This window comes from Equus przewalskii, chromosome 6 (genome assembly GCF_037783145.1).
Source record: "Equus przewalskii isolate Varuska chromosome 6, EquPr2, whole genome shotgun sequence".
Taxonomy (NCBI): domain Eukaryota; kingdom Metazoa; phylum Chordata; class Mammalia; order Perissodactyla; family Equidae; genus Equus; species Equus przewalskii.
In genome coordinates, this window is record NC_091836.1 from 50,686,279 (window position 1) to 50,707,133 (window position 20,855).

The following is a 20,855-nucleotide window of genomic DNA, read 5'->3' on the forward strand; positions in this document are numbered from 1 at the left end:
GCGGAAACAGGCCCCGCGGCCCAGGTGGAGGCCGGAGGCCGGCCTGTGGGCGGGGCCACGGGATGAGGGTGGGGGCAGATATCCAGAGGCGAGATTGGGGGCGGAACATGGCCCAGCGCGGGGTTTAGACGTCGGATGGGAGAGGCTGAGGGTGGGGACTCACGCTGTCAGGCACTCATCAAAGACTTGTCTGCTCGCCTGTCCTCACCTTCTTGGAGCCGTTACCATGATTCTATCTTAATAATGTGCCTGCCAATCCATGAGATGGTTTATCGCCTCCATTCAATAGATTCTGTATTTAAGCTTTATTTCCCCTCATTTCTTTTTATTTGCCTTGGACACCATGTCAACCTCTAATCATTGATTCCTTTGTGTTTTCAGTGTAATGCCATTTTTATATAGCTTTAATATTTTTCTTCTTCAAATATGTATTTCCGGTTTTTATTTTTCCTGTCTTAACTCCCATGGACCTTACCGGTCATGGCCTCCCATCCTAAGTTTTGAAATAGTACTAATACCAGGCTTCCTAAGTCAGAAATTGTTCTATACTTTGGGTTTCAATGGGTGACCTTCGTGGAGTTAATAAAGGTCTTTTTAAATCCAGATTTACTAGAACATTTTGCCAAGAATTGTTCATGTGCATTATTAAATGTGTTTTATGCATCTATTGAATTGATAACTATTTGGCTACGTTAATGTTTAATCTGTTCCTGTACAAAATATTTAATTTTTATGTAGCCAAGAAATTCTTTTTTGAAAAACAATTTCTGGGTTTCCTGCCTCGTCTTAAAAATTTTCCTCGAACTCTAGATTATTTTCAATTTTCCTAGTTTTGTTCTAAAATTTATTATTTTTAATGACATTTTAGTTTTTAATCCTCAAAGAATCTTTTTTGGCATGTGGTGTGGGATAGTGAATCAAAATTTTTTTTCCTCCAGAAAGATGGCCACTTGATGTAGTATCATTTATTGATAAACTATCCTTGACCTACTGATTTGAAATTCCACATTTATTAAATAATAAATTCCTATATATACCTGTACCAATTTCTAGACTCTTCCATGCCAGCAATATTTACTTATGCCCATACCATACTCTTTTAATTACACTACTTTTTTATTGTTTTAACATTTAGAATTAAAAATACAATAGTTGCTGAAGTGTTTTTCATCTCACTACTCTAGGTAATCCAGAGACATTTAGTTTTTTATGCTCCTAATGACGTAGCTTCTCATGGTTTTTTCTTTTGTTTGTTTCTGCAACAGCTATAGTGAGACATAATTTGCAGGCCATACAATTTACCCATTAAAAACTATACCATTCAATGTTTTTTAGTATGTTCACAGAGTGGCACAACGAACACAAAAATTTTAGAACTTTTACTTCCCTACAAGAATACCATTTGGCTGTCATACCCCCATTTTCCTACTCCTTTAATGTCTAAGCTGCCAAGAACTTATTTTCTGTCTCTATAGACTTGTGTTTTCTAGACATTTCATGTGAATGAAATCGTACAGTACTTTCTAATTGGTGTGTAGTGGTATCTCATCATTGTCTTATTAAGGTCCTGTGTAATTTTTTTCAGCAAAGTTTTGTAGGTTTTAGTATACGAGTTTTTTTACCTCCTTGGTTAAATATATCCTTAGTTATCTTATTCTTTTTGATGCAATTGTGAGCAGTTTTAAAAATTTCTTTTTCACATTGTTTGTTGTTGTGTATAGAAACACACTGATTTTTCTTTGTTGATGTTGTACCCTGTGAGATTGATGGATTTGTTTATTAGCTAGAGTAGTTTGTGTATGTGTATGTATTAACCACATATCTTACTTTTCTCAATCTTTATTATACATCTAACATTTATATGTGTTGAGCACCCACTATGTGCCAGGCACCATGTGAATCCCTGGAAAGACGCTGGAGAGTAAAAGCAGTCACATTTTCTGACCCACCAAGAATCATAAAATTGCCAACATGAGAGCCAAATCAAGAAATAGTACAGGATGCTGGACTTATGGGCCTCACTCACTCTGTCCTCCTGACCCTCACTCTCTGTTCTCATCCCACTAGCCTCTCAAAACCCTTCCATTCCCAAGCTCACTGACCCAGAAGGCCAACATAAATCCTGTTCTCTCAGCCTAAAATTATTGTCCTTTCCTTGTTTTCCCTGGTTAACAATTACCCATCCTTCCTCTCATAGCTCAAATATCCTTATTTTAGAGAAGACTTTTCTACCCACCTCCCCAGACTAAATTGGTCCTCGCTGATGTTTTCTAATTGATTGTATTCTCTAAGAATTAATGTCTGACCTTTTTTCTATCATAGAGATTTAAAATTTCCATCATAAATTTGCCTTTTAATTTTTTAAGGATGTCTTGAGTATAGAAAACTTGCATATTTTTAACTGAATCTATCATTGGCTTATAATTATTTGCATATATTGTTAATACAACACATCTCAACTTCTGAGCATGTACACTTGAGCATACATTCTCGCTCCTACTTTGTGTTTTATTCTATTTTTCAGATCCTGGTGTTATTTGGTCTCAGTTACCACCTATCACCACTGGGTGGGGGTCAAGAGCCACATATTCTGAGCCTTCTGCTTCCAGCTGAAATCCCAGGGGCTGGAGCCCCGCTGAGAGGGTGGGGGGAGGGGCGCTTTCTCCTGCGTGCCCTGGGGGTTTTCTCCCTCTGTTCTCCTGGGGTGTTGGCTTGGTAAGGTCACCCCTTGTGAGCTTTTGCCCCTGTAGAGGGCTTTCATTTAGGCTGCAAGGGCCTTTGGGAGTCCTTGATGTTCCTGAGAACCAACATCCTCTCCCCCCTTTCCTTCCCTCTGCCACTGTCCCAGATCGCAGTCCTTAGGGGAGGAAGGGAAGGTTTCTCTCACCCTGTTCCACCTCCTCCGAGCTGGGCTCCAGCCTCTCCACCCTCCACGGTATGGCTGCGCGGGTCTCTGCAACGTTTTTTATGTTGTGTTTGGATGTCCTCTGTTGGCCTATGGATGTTTATTCATTGTATGTTGGAGGGGAAAAATTACTGGAAAAACTCACTCCACCATGATGCTGACGTCACTCTTGTATTTTATTCTAATGGTTGTGTGATTTTGTTTCCTCCTCTTACATATATAGTCCACATTTTTTCCCCTCTTCTTGAAAGAATTCACATGGCAGGCAGTCTTGGAAAGAGGGAGCCATAGAGACCTTCATTAATTAGAAGTGCTACAGGAATATCAAACGAGGTAACAGACCTGTTGTGTTAATAATGATCAGAATTCCATCCTTGATGACTACCCTAGTTTAAGGGAAATTTTATAAGTGATAACCATGCTAAACAGATTTATTATGATGTTAAGAACAGATGTTAAGAACGTTTTCAAGTGTCCACCATATGTGACAGGAATCTCAAGAAAAATTACATGCATTATCTCATTTAATTCACTCATCAGTCTTACAATGTAGAGAATATTTACTACTCCCATTTTAGAGGTGACGTATCTGCAGCTAAGAGAGATTAACTCAATTTCTCAAGGTCACACGGATTGTATATTGGTGTACCAAAATTCAATTCTTGAAAGTCTGACTTGAGATTTCATTTTCTAAATCATATCTCTATACTGTAATTTGGGAGATTTATATATCATACTTAGTATTAAAAAGAATAGATTAATAATAATAATATCTATGATTTATTGAAATCATACTGTGTGCAAAGGAGTTTCTAAACCTCAAACCAAAGAAGATAATAGCAGTAACCATATTTTCAGAAAGAAAAAGAATAAGCCACATGAGAGTTAACTTTGTCATCGATAGGGAGAATCAGGTTATAGAATTAAGATTGTTTTAGTTGAGGATCCACATCTATTATAACTATCATAGAGCTATTTGAATGAAGGAAGGATGGAGATTATCAACAAAAAGAAATTAAATGTCTTCAATTATTTTGGAAGGGTCATACCATAGAAGAAATTGGTTTATGTTGATAGCCTCAAATAGAATTAGAATCAGTGAGTAGAAGATAAAAAGAGAGTTCTTCTAAATTTTAAAAAGGCTAAATAATTATGTGTAAATGAAAATGGTCTACCATTTGGCTGAGTGAATTCACTGTGATTGGAAGGACTAAGAACAGGTGAAGGATGTCCACGCCAAGATGGAATCAAAAAGTAAAGACCAGCTGAGGTCCAGTTGGCTGTTCACCAAACATTGTCTTTACCTCTTCCTCCAGCAGACACACCAGCTACAAGGAAACAGGAAACCACACAAAAGTATCAGAATTGCTCCTCCTTGGTCTCAGAGAGTCCTAAACTGCAGCCCCTGCTCTTTGGATTGTTGCTGTCCATGTGCCGGTCACTGTGCTTGGGAACCTTCTCATCATCTTGATCATCGTCTGTGACTTCCACCTCCACACCCCCATGTACTTCTTCCTGTCCAGTCTGTCCTTTGTAGACATCTGTTTCACCTCCAGCAGTATCCCAAAGATGCTGGTGAATATCCAGGCAGAGAGTAAAGACATCTCCTATATAGAAGGCTTCACTCAGCTGTATTTTTTATGATGTTTGCTGGACTGGATGGTTTCCTCTTGATTGTGATGGCTTATGACCAGTTTGTGGCCATCTGTCACCCTTTGGACTACATGGTCATCATGAACCCATGCCTCTGGGGCCTCCTGGTTCTGATGTCCTGTTTCATCATTTTCTGGTTCTCCTTGCCTCATGTTCTACTGTTGAGGCAGCTGACCTTCTGTGTAGGCACTGAAATTCCACATTTCTCGTGTGAACTAGCTCAGGTTCTCAAATTAGCCTTCTCTGACACCCTCATCAATAAGATGATCTTGTATGTGGCAACTGCCCTGCTGGATGTGTTTCCTCCTGTTGAAATCCTCTTCTCTTGCTCTCAAGTTGTCTCCCCCTTAATGAGGATGTCCTCTGCAGAGAGAAAATATAAAGCATTTTCCTCTTGTGGGTCTCACCTCTCTGTAGTCTCCTTGTACAATGGGACAAGCCTGGGGGTCTATTTCAGTTCTGCCATGACCCATCTTCCCTCAGTGATGTACACCATGGTCACCCACATACTGAACCCTTTCATATACAGCCTGAGGAACAAGGATGTGAAGGGCACCGTTTTGTCCATGATTGGTCACTGGCCTCAGAACTAAGTGGACATTTTGGGCCTCAAAAGCAAATATTGTGAATTTAATCTCCTGGTTCTTTTTCTCTCCCAGAAGGCATGCTTCATTTCTTCTATTCTCAAAGCAACTATGACTTTGCTTTTATTTGATTTTGTATTAGTTGCCCCTCAATAACCTCCTCAGTAATCCTGTTATGACTTTTCTTTCCTAGTTGTAGCCTATGAAGTTCTGTTTTTGTTCCGCTTTGTTGCAGCTGTTCCTGAGATTTCCAACGTTAGCCCTGAAGCCCTTATGTCAAGTGCTAGCATCATTTGCCCCCAAAATTATCCTCTCAGATGTTGATGTCCTCATGTTAATTTGGTTATATGTTTGTTTTTCCCTGGAAGAAATGGAGTGAAGGTCATACAATAGTCATAACCAAGGTTCTTGCCGTGTCAAAGCTATTCTTGTTGCTTTACGTGTACAATTTTACGTAATCCTGGCAACATTTCTTTAAATTTTTTTCCTTATTTTCCTCACTTTTGAGAGAAAGAGATTAAAATTGGGATGGACTCTAATCTGGAAACCTGACAGTGAGCCCATACTTCTAACTTTGCTATCGTACTTTTCATGAAAACAGTGATGTGATTTTCAACTTCAAGAGTAGGAATCTAGATTTGAAATCTAGTTAATCCAGGTGATTCATAGTAATATATTGCATAGGATAATCTGAGATGTTGCTTCACTCTTTGCCTGCCTGCCTTCCTATCCTTTCCTGTGTTATTGGACCTTTACTTCCCATCATTGCAATTTTAGGGTACACCCAAAGATCCAAAAACATCTAATACTGAATATGAGAGAGTAAGATTTATTCTCTCACATGCTTTATTTTTGGGAGGAGGGTACTCTCTGAAGGTGCCATCAGGAATGGTAGTTTCATGCTTGTGGAATGTACTCAGAACTTAGTTCACTTTGAGAAGAATATTGATAGAATCAAGTCTGCAATGGAGGGTGGAGTATTAGAAGCTGACAGCATTTCTTCTACATTCCCTGAGATCCTCTCACCATCTCCACTGCATGACTGCCTGATTGCCAATGGTCTGCACCAAGTGGAACCTAATTTACTCAATGCATGATGGCAGAAGTGACATGGAATTATGCTCCACCAGAAACAGCTCTTGATGGAGAGGTGTGGATTACACCATCTCCTTCACCCCTTAGCTGGGATAATTCTGAAGTCTGGATTTTGCACCATTTTTCAGAATTTCTCTACAGGATGAAAACTCTTTCACTTGTTGTGGAAGCTGACTTCGGGTAAGCTTTATTGGATGTATTTGCTTCCATGTATCACCTCTCTTCTGTCTAACCCATGTTCCATGTTTTCTACTTCTTCCAATAAAGTGCTTGCACACGAATCCTTGGCTCAGTGTCTGCTTCTAGGGGAAAAAGTCAAAACTGGTGATACAGACTGCAAAGGGTATCAAAACATTATCATTAATGGAACTATGGACATTTGGGGTAGGAAAAAAAAAGAAGCGAAATATTGTGTATCTTGTAAGATCTTTATATTACTGAAAAATCATAATTTGTTAGGGAGGAAAACGTATTCGGTGTGGCTTCAATTCACTTTGATGCCAATAAGTTTATTTTCCAGCGTGTATTTTTCGTCTACTGTATACAAGTTGAAGAGGGGATCAAAGAGGTAAACATGACCACAACACAGGGTGGTGAAGATAACAATACTGGGGTGCAACAGAGCCTGTTGAAAACCAAGGTGAAACTTTTCAACTCACCACGAGTAATTCCAGAGTAAACTTTAAAAATTTTATTTAATAGATTTATTGAGGTATAATTTACATACCATGAAATTCACCCATTGAAAATGTAAATTCAATAATTTTAATAAATTTACACCTATGCAACCATCACCACAATGCAGTTTTAGAACATTTCTATCATCCCCAAAAGTTCCCTTGTGCCAATTTGCAGTTAATTCCCACTCCCACTTCAGTACTAGGCAACCACTTATCTGCTTTCTCTCTCTATAAATTAGCCTTTTCTAGATATTTTATATAAATGGAATCATATGATATGTGACCTTTTGTGTCTGGCTTCTTTCATTTAGCATAATGGTTTTGAGGGTTATACATATGGTGATACATATCACTATTTTGCCGCTTATAACTGCAGAATAGTATTAAAATGTGTGGACATACTAAATTTTGTTTATCTATTTACCAGTTGACGGATATTTGGGTATTTCCAGTTTGGGATATAATGAACATTTGTTGTTGACACGTGTTTTTATTTCTCTTGGGTAGACACTGAGGAGAGTAACTAATGGAGTTATATTGGAAAGTTATGTTTACTTTTTAAGACACTGCCAAACTGTTTTTCAAAGTGGCTTCACTATTTTACATTTCCATCAGCAATAAATGAAGGTTCCGGGTTTTTCACATCTTTGCCAACATTTGGGATTCAGGAAAATCTTCTAATGGAAGAATGTACTTGAGCACCGAATAACAAATATTCAGTAGAAATTTAACTGGAGAACGGGTTTTGGTGGGAAGCACAGAGGATAAGACAGTAAGATCTAGGAGAAGAAGGAAGCAAATGCACATATGCATGGAGAAATTCAAGAGTGAGGCATTTCAGGAGGATATATGGACTGGGTTATTTGAAATAAGCCTAGATACGTAGATGGAGGATAGACTATTGAGAGTCTAATTTGACAAATTAAGGATTTTAAAAGTAATTGAGCACCAGGGCCATGCTGTAATCATAGGCGTAATATGAGAAATTTAGGGTTGCTGTGAGTGGAAGAAACTGGAGGCAGAGGGAACAGCTAGGAGGCTGTTGAAGTAGTCCAGGGGAGAGATGATGGGGACTGATCTAAGGCAGCAGTAAGAGAGGGCAGATTTTGGAAGAGAGGTGTATGTGTTTCCTATTGCTGCTGTAACAAATTGCCATAAGTGGAGCAGCTTAAAACAACAAACATTCACTATCTTACAGTTTTGGGAATCAGAAGATTCAAATGTATCAGCAGGGCTACTTTCCTTCTGGAGACTCCAGAGGAAAATCTGTTTGTTTGCCATTTCCAAATTCTATAGTCTCCCTGCATTCTTGGCTCGTGGTCACCTTCTCCATCTTTAAAGTCAACAGAATAGCATCTTCAAATCTGTCTCTAGCCCTCCTGGCTTCCATTAATAAGGACCCTTCTGATTACATTGAGTCCACCCAGATAATTCAGGATAAATTTCCCATCTCAACTTCATTATGCCTGCGAAGTACCTTTCACTATCTAAGACATCATCTTCACACATTCCAGAGATTAGTACATGGACATCTTTGGGAAGCTGTTATTCAGCTTGCCTGAGAGATGTGTGTGAGTTAGAATTTGCCAACAATTGATCAGTAAGGCCTTGATCAGAGAAAGTGGAGAGTCATGGCCCTCCTTGCTGATTTTCTTTGGTCATGATCATTTCGTGGTCCTGGTTCATGTAAAGATAAGGCTGCGCTAGACGGGGGTCTGCTTTGCTGGCAAAAAGAATTTCCCGATTTGTCTGATCGTAGCTGAGCTGAGGCTCAGGTGGACACTGGCACAACCAGACACAGGGGCTCAAACACTACAAGGATTTCCTGTCAGATTACCAGCTTTATTTTCTTAGCCCGACTACTTGCAAATGGAAAGAGACACAGAAACTAGTAGCTCTCACAACTCATACCTCACAGCTTCACTACTAAAGAGGAGCTGGATTTATTTTAGTTCCTCATGTGTAAAAAAAATCTCTATAAATGCTTGTGATTAACACTATCATGTGCTCTGCCTGCCTTGGACCAAGCACCTATGGGAAGAAGATAGTGTCACTGGCAGCCCTTTCATAACCACATTTGTTTATTCAATTTACCAAATCTATTTTTACTGAGTGTTTCCTATGTGTCAGTCATTATTTTAGGCTAAACTCCAAAGGATAAGATGATCAGGAGTGTGGTGAGGGCAGGTTGTCATGAAGGATAGTCTTAATAAACCTCATTGAAAAAGTTACATTTATGAAGACAGTAAAAGAGTAAGGTGAGTGCATACCTGGAAAAAGAGTGCCCCAAGCAGAGGGTAAGGTTAATACAAAAACCCTGAGGTAGGAGGTGGCCTGGGGGGAATGAAGCTGGAGCAGAAAGAGTGAGGGGGAGCACAGTACAAGAGATGTACAGGTATCAGGGGCTGATCATGTGAGACCTTCTGTGCCATTGAGAGACTTTTGCTTTCATTTTTTCTGATTGACATTGTTAATCATTGCCGGGTTTTGAGCAAACACATAACATGACCTGATTTGGCATTTTAAAAGATCATTCTGGCTACTGGGTTGAGATTGGATTGGATTGCTTGGTGGTGACTGCAGCTAGCCAGATGAGTTATAGGAGGCTAAGACTCAGGGTGATATTAGTGTAACAGTTGAGAAGTGGTCAGTTGGGCCAAGAGGATTTGTTGTCGGGCAGGATATGGGTGTGAGAGAAAAGAGAGGAGACAAGAATGACTCCAGGGTTTGGGATCTGAACAACTGAAAGAATGGAATTGAATCCATTAAGCAGGGAGGACGGTGAGTGGAGCAAATTTTGCAAGAAAGGGGGCCTCAGAAGTTCAGGTTTTAGAATGTAGAGACATGAGCTATTCCAAATTGATAAATACTACATGGTTCTACTTATATGAGGTCCCTAGAGGAGTCAAATTCACAGAAACAGAAAGTAGAATAGAGATTGCCAGGGGCTGGGGGAGAAGGAATCAGGGAGTTAGTGTTTAATGGGGACAATTTCATTCTGAGATGATGGAAAGGTCTGCAGATGGGTTGTAGTGATGGTTGGACAGCAACGTGAATGTAGTTAATGCCACAAAACTGTACACTTAAAACTAGTTAAAATGGTAAATTTTATGTTATGTGTATTTTACCACAATAAAAAAATGGGGATGTTTGTTTGACATCCCAGTGGAAACTGGAGTTTGAGAGAGAGGTCTGTACAGGAGGTAAAAATTGGAGGGTCATAGACATAGAGGTAGTGTTTGAGGCCAGCCAGCTGGTTGAGATCACCAAAGGAGCAAGTGCGAGTATGGAGAAGGTCCAAAGGCAGAGCCTAGGACACTCTGGGAGGAGTAAACTACAAAGGAGACTGAGCAGGAGAGACCAGTGAGGTAGCAGGAAACTAGGAGAGCTGGGGTACTGAAAGCCTAGTGGAGAAAGTTGTCAGCCAAAGGCTGGGGCAAAGAGAGAAGCAATTTTTCTCAAGAGGAAAAGGTGTGACCCCTTATGAGGAGTATGTCCCTCCCAGACAGCCAGAATTGTGTCCTGCAAAGACAGAGACCAATTGTGTTCTGCAAAGACAGAAGAACCTTGGATTTTGTTGAACATGTGGCATTCCCAATGCATGGAACTCGGGCTGTGTTCCAGGTATTGTCAGAAAGCTTCCATGAAAATTTTATAAAGCAACATTTTAAACTATTTTTCTAGTCTCCTCCAGTAACCACCACCTTTCCATAACCGGGTAAGAAACAGATACATAAGAGAGAGTCCCGGTCATCTCTGTCTGTCTTTCTTATCTCTTCTTACATCCATGCTGTCATCAGAAAGAGCCAGTGTATCCTAGTAAAGGTTGGGGGTGGGCAGGGGAGGGGAGATGGAAACAGTGGAGGGAAAATTTTGTTAGACCAGAGCACTAGGGACACAAGTGTTTTCAAAGCATCTCCAGACCAGCAGTATCAACATACTCTGGGAGCTTGTTAGACATGCAAATTCTTGTCCTTCATCCCAGATCTACTAAACCAGAGGCTCCAGGGCCAGGTCCAGCCACTTGTGTTTAATAAGCCATCCAGATGGAGCTCATGCAGGGCTAACATTTGAAAACAACTGCCCCAGGGGATGTGTTGAAATGCATGATAGACTCACACAGGACTGTATTTCCAGATATCTGAGGGGTCTCCACCTCCAAAATCTCACCTACAAATAATGATAAATTTGTCCTCAGCTTTACAATGCTAATGTCTCCTTTCTTTTTACATCTTACGCATTTGTTTGAATTATTAGAATATTATTAAATATCTGTGGTTTATAGCAGTAACCCTTGCATGCTCATCAATTGTCATTTCTTAATGACAATTGCATGTTCAACTGAATGCTAGCTCTCGTTGAAAAATCCACATTATTTTTCATTTGTAAGATATATCCTTATTTTCCCACTTTAAGAGCCTGAATCGACTCCACACACACACCACCAACACCATTTGCAGCAGTGGCTGTCAAAAATTATCAAATACGTTTTGATTCATATTGGACTTAGCTTTTGTATTGATATGTTTATGAAATAAATCAGCGTAAGTAGATTTCCTAAAGCTGAAGCATATTTAGATCCCTGGGATAAAACTTACTGGCCAATGGTGTATTGTTCTTTACCATACTGATGAAGACAGCCTTAAAAACAAACAAACAAAAACCAAACTTATAGATACAGAGAATAGATTGGTGGTTGAGAGAGTTGGTGGGGGTGGGGGTGGGGGTGGCGAATGGGTGAAGGTAGTGAAAAGTTACAAACTTCCAATTATAAAATGAACAAGTCACGGGGATGTAATATACAGCATGTGATTATGGGTAACAAAACTGTATTGTATATTTGAAAACTGCTAAGAAAGTAGATCTTAAAAGTTCTCATTACAAGAAAAAGCAATTGTGACTATGTGTGGTGATGGATGTTAACCAGACTTAATGTGGTGGTAATTTCCCAATATATAAAAATATCAAATCATGGGGCTAGCCCTGTGGCCGAGTGGTTAAGTTCGCGTGCTCTGCTGCAGGCGGCCCAGTGTTTCGTTGGTTCGAATCCTGGGTGCGGACATGGCACTGCTCATCAAGCCACGCTGAGGCGGCATCCCACATGCCACAACAGGAAGGACCCACAATGGAGAATATACAACTATGTACCGTGGGCCTTTGGGGAGAAAAGGGAAAAAAATAAAATCTTAAAAAAAAATGAAAACAAAAATATCAAATCATCATGTGGTACACCTCAAACTAATATAACGTTATATGTTGATTATACTTCAATTTTAAAAAGTTGATTCAAATGTCCCAAAGGATGGACTCTAGTGACTGCTGTGCTGTATTGCTCAGATCCTCCTTCAGGATTAGGAGCTTATTTTTCCAGGTGCAGAGGTGCAGCCATCTGACAGCCCTCAACCCTCAACCCTATTTGAGAATTGCCCTCAGCTAAACGAAGCTGCCTCACCCAAGGTAACACCACTCAGATCTCTTTCTGTGAGCATAACTGACCAACAGCCGTGTTTATCCACCACTGTATTTGCAGTGAGGTTGCTCCTGGGCTGCTCCCAGCTATTGACTGAGCACAGCAAGGTATCAGTGCATACCATCACCATGGCCACACTATGACATTGATGACCAGGTCAGTTACACCTGCCAGGACGGTGACTCTCTTCCTGGCATGGGAGACCTAAAGTGCCAGCCAGCAGCCTAACTTGAAGTTTAATGGGACTTTTGCCACGTCTCAAGAAATGTTACCCACTTAGGTGCCAAGAACTCTAAACATGCAGAGGCCAGCAGTGTGGAGACCTGAAGCACAAACTCCCTAAGTGGCTCACTGGGAGTGATGTTAGTGGGGCTGCTTCCACTTCCAAACCTTGGTTTACGTCAGCACTTATGGTGTATTCAAATGCCTGCATGAAGTATGGTCATTCTCTTTGAAATTGAGTGTCTTCATATATCTTCTATTAATTTTTTTTAACTCTTCCATACTCATTACTCCTTTTAGGCTGCTTTATTTCTGTCCTCCTTTTCCCTGTCAAAACTTATATATGATTTATATTTTCCACCTCTATTTCCTCAATACTCACTCTTCAATCCACTTTACCTGGATTATTTCTGTCCCTGACCCTCTATTTAAAGGTATTAAATGGAGCCCTCCCTAATATCAAGAAAGGCCTCTATGTCACCAGCAAATTTTAAGAGACATTTTTCACTCCTCATTTGGTTAGTCCTCTCAACAGAACGAAAACTTTCAACCACTCTGTTTTTCTTCAGAAAGGACTTCTTTGCCTCTATGACGTTGCGGACACCAAGTGATCTATAAAATATCTCAAGAATCTTCAAGGGAAGAACATCACAGAGAACTGGTTCTTGGGTTTGGTTCCTGTAGAAATGAAACTTTGCCTAAGGGACACGTTATAATTTTTAAGTCAAGTCAAATAAAGAGGAGTTTCTCCTTGAAGGAAATAAATTCATTGCCCCCTTTGCTGCTTGCACAGACAAAATATGGGCTGAAAATCGTCCATTCTGTTTCTGTTGCCACTTACCTATAATTCCCTGATCCTGGGCAAATGCAAGCCCGGTTGAGCTTCCCAAGGGCAGACCTCAAAGAACAGGAAGGTTCAGTGTTAACTATCAAAGAAGGTCAGCATGTCCCAGTGAGGACTGGTGGAGTAAGAAGGAAAAGAGGAGACACATTGACCCAGCTCTTGTTCTGTTTCCTTCTTTCTCTTTTTGGAATCTAGAGACTCTCTGAGAAAAGTTATTTCCAGAGTCTCCACCTCTTCTCTACTCTTTCCCATAATTGCAGACCCCTGGATTTCCTGTATCCAGTCATTTATTCACTAACTACTCAACTGGAGATCTATTAGGCACCAGGTATTTTCTATTTTATTCCTCATGTGATTGTGTTTTCCTATTATCTTCCCGAACTATTTTTGCAGCAGATTTGACTCACTGATAGCAGTTCATAGCTCTGAATTGATTGCTATTGTTCTCTTACTTTATTACCCACAATATCATCTGCAAATAACGTGATATTTCTGATTTTCAGTACTCAGCCCAATTGCCTTTTCTCATCTTATCAGTCTCTTTAGATGTTCAGCAGAATATCAAGTGATTGAAGTTGGAGTAGACTGCCTTGGCCTGTTTATGAATTTAACACAAATATTTTAGTGTCTAATGTGGAATATCCGGTTTCCTGTAATTAAAACAACGATTCTTTATTGGGTTAAGAAATTGTCCTTAATTTCCTCATTTAGCAAGAGGCTCTGTCTTGGCTGCTAACCACAGTAATGGCTGTTACATTTTCCCATTTGCACTTTCTATAATGATTATGGTTTTGATTTCTCTTCATTGACCTATTTTTGTCATGAGTTATGTTATCAAACATCATAGTATTAAATCAGCTTCCCATTCCTAGAATAAGTATTATTTATTCGAGTTGTATTATTCTCTTAAAATAAATATGATTGCGTTTGATTAAACTTTATCATTCTATTTTGTGTCTGTATTCAGGCATATGTGAGCTTGAAGATTTCTTTTTTGTGTTATAGTTGATGCTTTGGGTCTCTGTCCTTATTTTACATCCAGCATTTTCATTTGTTGGGCACCGACTATGAGCCAGGAATCATATAAGTCTTTGGAAAGACCTTGGAGACTAAAAACAGTCACATCCTCTGACCCAAAAGTAAACTTAAAATTACCAATGTGAGAGGCACATGAAGGAATAATACAGCATGCTAGCCTTGTGGGCCTCATGCACTCTGTCCTCCTGATGCTCACTCTCTGTTCTCCACCTCCCTGGGCTCTCAAATGCCTTCCATTCCCAAGCTCACTGACCTACAGGGCAACATGAATTCTGTTCACTCAGCCCCAAATCCTCACCCTTTCCTTATTTCCCCTGGTTAACAATTACCCGTCTTCACCAACACAGCTCAAATATTCATATTTTAGAGAAGATTTTCCTCTCACCTCCGCAGACTAACTTTGTCCTCAATGATTCTTTCTCTTTAATTAATTAGCATTCTTTAGACATTAGCAACTTTGGCCTTTTTTCTATTATGGAGAATGTAAACATTTATTATGGAATCTTAAATGTGCTTTTCAATTTTTATGATGATTTGATTTATAGAAGCTTTGATCATTTTTTAATCAAATCTATCAACCATTTTTTTGCAATTAATTCTGCTAATTATTAATACAACACGTACCCACTGTTGAGTATGTACACACGAGTACACACTCTCACCCACGCCTCATGTTTTATTTTTATCATTTTGTGATTTTGTTTCTCCTCTTATATATGTAGTCTACATGCTTTTCCTTCTTTGAAGAATCCACCTGGCCGGCAGTCTCTGAAAGAGGGAGCCATAGAGATCTTCATTAATTAGAAGTGCTGCACTGTGGTCAAAAGAGGTCACAGACCTGTTGTGTTTATAGTGATTAGAACTGCACCTTTGATGACTGCCCTAGTTTAAGGGGAATATTAGCCATGAAAGACAGATTTATTGTGACATTGAGAAAAGAAGTTCACATTTATCATGTCCACTGTGTGTCACAGGAACCACACTAGAAAAATTACATGCATCACTTCATTTAATTCATTCATTGGTCTTACATGGAGGAAATATTTACTACTCCTATTGTAAACGTGAGGTATCTGCAGCTAAGAGAGATTAAGCAACTTTCTCAAGGTCACACAGATAGTAAGTTGGTGGAGTAAAATTCAATTCTGAGAAGTCTGACTCCATCCCATTTTCTAAATCACATCTCTATACTATACTTTTGGGAGAGGTATCTGTCAAAAATAATTGTCACGAAAGGAACAGATTATTAATGATAATAATAGCTATCATTTATTGAGATCCTACTGTATACAAAGGCTTTTCTAAACTTCACAAAGAAGATAATAGCAGGAACTACATTTTCAGGAAAAAAATAACACATATGAGGGTTAACTGTAACATTAACAGGAAGTATCAGGTCAGAGAATTAAGATTGTTTAAGTTGAAACTTCATATCTTAATCACTATTATAAAGTTATTACAATGAAGGAAGTATGGAGATTATCAAAGAAAGACCTTAACTGTCTTCAATTATTTTAGAAGAGTCATATTGAAGAAGAAATTGGTTTATGTCCATAGATTCAAATAGGAGAATTTGAACCAGTTAGTAGGAGATAAAAGGAGGGACAGAGAGATTTCTGCTAAATTAAAGAAAACCTGAATGATTACACACATTTAAAATGAAAATGGGCTACCACTTGACTGAGTGAATTACTGTAATTGGAAATAATCAACAGAGGGAGAAGTTTATTCACCTAAAGTTGGATTAAGAGGTGCTGACTAGCTCAGGTGTCAGTTCACTGAACATTTCTTTCACCTCCTTCTCCAGCAGACACATCAGCTAAATGGAAGCAGGAACCACACAGGAGTATCACAATTCCTCCTCCTGGGTCTCTCAGAGGATCCAGAACTGCAGCCCTTGCTCTATGCAGTGTTACTGTCCACGTACCTGGTCACTGGGCTTGGGAAACTGCTCATCATTCTGGCTGTCAGCTCTGACTCCCACCTCCATACACTCATGTATTTCTTCCTCTGCAACCTGTCCTTTGTCAACATCTGCTTCATTTCCAACACTGTCCTGAAGATGCTGGTGAACATCCAGGCGTAGAGCAAAGACATCTCCTACATAGAACGCCTCTCTCAGGTGTGTTTCTTTACAATTTTTGCTGGAATGGACAGTTATCTCCTGACAGTGATGGCCTATGATGAGTTTGTGGTCATCTGACACCCCCTGAACTACATGGTCATCATGAACCCACATCTCTGTGGTCTTCTGAGGACTGGGGTGATTATTTTCTTGATCTCCTTGCTTCATGAGGTGGCTGACCTTCTGTGTAGGCACTGAAATTCCATATTTCTTCTGTGAACTGGCACAGGTTCTCAAATTAATCTGCTCTGCCACTCCCATAAATAACTCCTCCTTGTATGTGGCCACTGCCTTGCCGGGTGTGTTTCCACTCACTGGGATCCATTTTTCTTACTCTCAAATTGTCTCCTCCTTAATGAGGATGTCCTCTGCAGATGGAAAGTATAAAGCATTTTCAACCTGCGGTCTCACCTCTCTGCAGTCTCCTCCTACTATGGGACAAACCTGGCAGTCTACCTCAGTTCTGCTGTGACACATCCTTCCCAGAGAAGCTCATTGCCTCAGTGATGTACACCGTAGTCACTCCCATGCTGAACCCCTTCATCTACAGTCTGAGGAACAAGGATGTGAAGGGGACCATGAGAAGGCTCCTGAGCCGAGCATCCTCTTGTCTGTGATTGGTCACTGGCCTCAGAACTAAGCGGCTATTGTGGACCCCAAAGGCAAATGTTGCAATTTTAAATCTTCTAGTTCTTTTTCTCTCCTAAAACACATGCTTGATTTCTTCCATTCCCAAAACACCTATGACTTCACTTTTGTTTATTTTTTATTAGTTTCTCCTCAACAACTCCTTCAGTAATTCTTTTTTGACTTTTACAGCTTATGTGCTGTCCATAAAGTTCCATGTTTGGCCAGCTTTCTTGCAACCATTATTAAGATTTCTAACTTTGAATTTAAAGCATGTATCATGTCAAATCCTGACTTGGTTTCCCCAAAAAATTATACTCTCAAATGTTGATGCTTTCGTTTGGTTGTGTGTTTGTTTACTCCAGTAGAAATGGAATGAAAATCACATAGTAGTCACAAGAACTGCTTACCACATCAGGACTGTGCTTGTTTCTTCACATGTATGACTTTATTTCATCTTGAAAACACTTATCTGAGATAGTTTCTCTCATTTACCCCACTTTTCAAAAGAGGAGACTGTGACTGAGTCGGACTCTAACCTGGCTAGCTGACACTGACTTTGCTATACTACTTTTCCGAAGAACAGTGATGTGATTTTCAACTTCAAAGTAGGAATGTAGATTTGGAGGCTGGTTTGTTCAGATGGTTCAGAGTAATACACCACCTCAAATAATGCTGCGATGTTGCTTCATTCTTTCTAATCCTACCTTCCTTCCTTCTTCCCCACTTTTCTTCCTTCCTTCTTGCTCACTTTCCTTTTTTCCTTCCTTCCTTCCCCCTTCCATCCTTGCCTGATTTATTTGACCTTTATTTCTCATGATTGCAAACTGAGATACACCTTCTAAGGTCCTAAAATATGTAGTAGTGAATACAATTGAATCAGACTTTTTTACATGGTTTAATCTTTTTTATGACACTCTCTGGAGGTGCCATCAGGATTCATAGTTACACAAGCGTGGAATGTGTTCAGAACTTAGCTTGCTTTTTGAGAGGACTGTTGATAGACTTGAGTCTGCAGTGAAGGATGGAGTAGTAGACGCTGTCAACATTACTACCACATTCCTTGGGATCCTCTCACCATCTCCATTGCATGACTACCAATGGCCAGCCCCAGCTGGAACTTACTTTGCCCAATATGTGGTGCTAGAATTGACAGAGAATTATGCCCTATCAGAGATAGTCCATGAGGGAGGGTGTGGAGTATGCCATGTCTTTCACTCTTTAACTGGGATAATGCTGAAGTTTGGATTTTGTACCATTTTCCAGAATTTCCCCACAGGAGGAAAACTCTGCTCAATCCCAGCGGTAGCTGACCTAATGCGAGCTTTATTGGATGTATTGTCTTCCCTGTATCCCTTCTCCTGTCTCCTACCCATGTTCCTTGCTCCTTCCAGTAAAGCGCTTGTACATGAAACCTTGTCTCAGCATCTGCTTCTACGGGAACCAAAACTACAGGTGACAAAGACTGTGATGTATCAAAACAATATCATGAAAAGATTTAGGGACTTTGAGAGAGAAAAAAATAAGCAATTATTGGAGACATAGTAAGGACTGCGAAATTGCTCAAAAATTATAATATATTAGAGATGGACGACTTGTTTGATGTGGTTCAATTCACTTTCATTCCATTAAGTTTAATCCACTGCACATTTATTGTCTACTGTGTACAAAGTGAGGAGGGGCTGGAAAAGTACAGATGATTGCAATACAGAGGGGTAAGCATAATAATATTAGTGTGTGTGGTAGACCTCGTGGAAAACAAAGGTAAAAGTTTCCAACTCACCTTGAGTAATTCCAAAAAAACCTCTTTAAACATTTACTTTCAACATTTTTATTGAGGCATAATTTACATACATGAAATTCACCCATGAAAATGTAAATTCAATGATTCTAGTAAATTTTTAGTTATGTGCTTATTACCACAATCCAGTTTTAGAATATGTCTATCACCTCAGAAAGTACCCTTGTGTCCATTTACAGTTAATTTCCCCTCCCACGTCTGCCCTAGGAAACCATGTATCGCTTTCTGTCTCTATAAATTCTCCTTTTCTAGATATTTTACATAAATGAAATCATACAATATGTGGTCTTTTTATATCTAGCTTCTTCTACTTAGCATATGTTTTCTGAGGCTCATCCATTTGGAAGTGTGTATCAATGTTTTGCTCCTTTTTATTGCAGAATATATCCTATTATATCTATATACCACATGTTGTTTATCTGGTCACCAGTTGATGACATTTGGCTATTTCCAGTTTATGTTTATTAATAATAATGCTTCTATGAATGTTTGTGCACGTCTCTATGTTGACGTGACTTTTCGTTTCTCTTGAGTGATAGCTCAGAGTGCAATTACTGAACTTTATGGTAAATTTATGCCTAACTTTTTAAGAAACTGCCAAAATATTTTCTAAAGTGGCTGCACCAGTTTACATTCCCACAAATTAAGCATGAAGGTTCAAATTTTTCCACGTCTTAGCCAAGACTTGGTATTCAGGAAACATTTCTAAAAGAAGAATATGCTTGAGTGTTGAATAAAAATAAGTAAAAGCTTGGGGCCGGCTCCATGGTCGAGTGGTTAAGTTCGCGTACTCCGCTGTGGCGGCCCAGGACTCGGATCCTGGGCGCGGACATGGCACTGCTTGTCAGGCCACGTTGAGGCGGCGTCCCACATCCCACAACTAGAAGGACCTGCAACTAAGATATACAACTGTGTACAAAGGGGTTTGGGGAGATAAAGCAGAAAAAAAAAAGATTGGCAACAGTTGTTAGCCCAGGTGCCAATCCTTAAAAAAAATAAAAAATAAAAGGGAAGATTGGCAACAGTTGTTAGCCCAGGTGCCAATCTTTAAAAAAAAAAAAAAAGTAAAAGCTTAACTGGAGAGTAGGTTTGAGTGACATTTAGGAGACATTCAAGGGTGGGGCATGTCAGAAGAATAGATAGAATTTGTGGCTGAGATATTAGAAATAATATTGGATGCATACATGGGGGAGAAACAATTGAGAACTGAACTTGACATACTAAAGATTTTATAAGCAATTGAGATCCAGAGCCATGCTGTAATCCTACATATAATTTGAGGACTTCGGGATTGCCCTGAGTGGGAGAAATCGGAGGCAGAGGGAAAAGCTAGGAGGCTATGGAAGTAGTCCAGAGGAGAAGAATCTGATCTAAGCCTGTGACAATGGGATGAGTAGTATTTGGAAGAAAAATGTATTAGTTTCCTATTGCTGCTGTAACAAATTGCCCTAAGTCTAGTGGCTTAAAATGACACAAATTTATTATTTTACAAATCTGGAGGGAAGAAATCTAACATGTGTCAACAGGGAGGCTTTTCTTGGGAGGCTCTAGAGGAGAATCCGTTTGTTTGACTTTTCCAAATTCTAGAAATCTCCTGCATTCATTGGTTTATGGCCCCTTCCTTCATCTCCAACTTCACCAGTATAGCATCTTCAATACTTTCTCTAGCCCTCCTGCCTCCATCTTATAAGAATGCTTCTGATTTCATTGAGCCCACCCAACCAGACAATCTCTCCCTTTCAATATTCTTGACTTAATCACATCTGCAAAGTGCCTTTTGCCATCTAAGTTAACATATTCACAGATTCCAA

General features: G+C 39.6%; 1 protein-coding gene and 1 pseudogene across 1 annotated transcript in view; one reads left to right on the forward strand and one right to left on the reverse strand.

The window, feature by feature from the left end:
* Positions 1-20,855, reverse strand: part of LOC139084153 (zinc finger protein 846-like) — a 145,568-nt gene that overhangs the window by 79,600 nt on the left and 45,113 nt on the right. The window lies entirely within an intron of this gene.
* Positions 6,812-17,233, forward strand: LOC103542039 (olfactory receptor 7D4-like; annotated as a pseudogene).